The 1,959-nt window shown below is 36.8% G+C and overlaps 1 long non-coding RNA gene across 1 annotated transcript; it reads left to right on the top strand.

Annotated features, from left to right (window-relative positions):
* LOC127926798 (uncharacterized) lies at window positions 1-1,190 on the top strand. The gene is made up of 3 exons (XR_008125126.1): window positions 1-670; window positions 787-818; window positions 1,148-1,190. It is a non-coding gene; the product is annotated as an uncharacterized LOC127926798 (long non-coding RNA).
* Window positions 1,191-1,959: the final 769 nt, after the last annotated feature.

The raw sequence follows: 1,959 nt of genomic DNA, 5'->3' as shown, positions 1-1,959 counted from the left end.
AGAGTACCAGGTAATAATATGGTTATATACAGAGAGTACCAGGAAATAACATGGCTATATACAGGGAGTACCAGGTAATAACATGGTTATATACAGAGAGTACCAGGAAATAACATGGCTATATACAGGGAGGGAATAACATGATTATATACAGGGAGTACCAGGTAATAACATGGCTCTATACAGGGAGGTAATGACATGGTTATATACAGGGAGTACCAGGTAATAACATGGTTATATACAGGGATTACCAGGTAATAATAACATGGTTATATACAGGGAGTACCAGGTAATAATAACATGGTTATATACAGGGAGTACCAGGTACTAACATGGCTATATACAGGGAGGTAATAACATGACTATATACAGGGATAACCAGGTAATAACATGGTTATATACAGCAAGTACCAGGTAATAACATGGCTATATACAGGGAGTACCAGGTAATAACATGGTTATATACAGAGAGTACCAGGTAATAACATGGTTATATACAGGGATTACCAGGTAATAACATGGTTATATACAGGGAGTACCAGGTAATAACATGGCTATATACAGGGAGTACCAGGTAATAACATGGCTATATACAGGAAGTACCAGGTAATAACATGGTTATATACAGGGAGTACCAGGTAATAACATGGTTATATACAGGGAGTACCAGGTAATAACATGGCTATATACAGGGAGTACCAGGTAATAACATGGTTATATACAGGGAGGGAATAACATGATTATATACAGAGAGTACCAGGTAATAACATGGCTCTATACAGGGAGGTAATGACATGGTTATATACAGGGAGTACCAGGTAATAACATGGTTATATACAGGGAGTACCAGGTAATAATAACATGGTTATATACAGGGAGTACCAGGTAATAACATGGTTATATACAGGGAGTACCAGGTAATAACATGGCTATATACAGGGAGTACCAGGTAATAACATGGTTATATACAGGGAGGGAATAACTTGATTATATACAGAGAGTACCAGGTAATAACATGGCTCTATACAGGGAGGTAAAGACATGGTTATATACAGGAGTACCAGGTAATAACATGGTTATATACAGGAGGGAATAACATGATTATATACAGAGAGTACCAGGTAATAACATGGCTCTATACAGGGAGGTAATGACATGGTTATATACAGGGAGTACCAGGTAATAACATGGTTATATACAGGAGTACCAGGTAATAATAACATGGTTATATACAGGGAGTACCAGGTAATAAATAATAACATGGTTATATACAGGGAGTACCAGGTACTAACATGGCTATATACAGGAGGGTAATAACATGGTTATATACAGGAGTACCAGGTAATAACATGGTTATATACAGCAAGTACCAGGTAATAACATGGTTATATACAGGAGTACCAGGTAATAACATGGTTATATACAGAGAGTACCAGGTAATAACATGGTTATATACAGGGAATACCAGGTAATAACATGGCTATATACAGGGAGTACCAGGTAATAACATGGTTATATACAGGAGGGTAATAACATGGTTATATACAGAGAGTACCAGGTAATAACATGGTTATATACAGGGAGTACCAGGTAATAACATGGTTATATACAGGAGTACCAGGTAATAACATGGTTATATACAGGAGTACCAGGTAATAACATGGCTATATACAGGAAGTACCAGGTAATAACATGGTTATATACAGGAGTACCAGGTAATAACATGGTTATATACAGGGAGTACCAGGTAATAACATGGTTATATACAGGAGTACCAGGTAATAACATGGTTATATACAGGGAGTACCAGGTAATAACATGGTTATATACAGAGAGTACCAGGTAATACCAGGTAATAACAGGCTAGGTATACATGGTTATATACAGGAGGTAATAACATGGTATATACAGGAGTACCAGGTAATAACATGGTTATATACAGGGAAGGTAATACATGAC

The sequence above is a fragment of the Oncorhynchus keta genome, unplaced genomic scaffold, assembly GCF_023373465.1.
Source record: "Oncorhynchus keta strain PuntledgeMale-10-30-2019 unplaced genomic scaffold, Oket_V2 Un_contig_833_pilon_pilon, whole genome shotgun sequence".
Lineage (NCBI taxonomy): Eukaryota > Metazoa > Chordata > Actinopteri > Salmoniformes > Salmonidae > Oncorhynchus > Oncorhynchus keta.
This window is presented reverse-complemented; position numbering and strand designations above follow the sequence as displayed.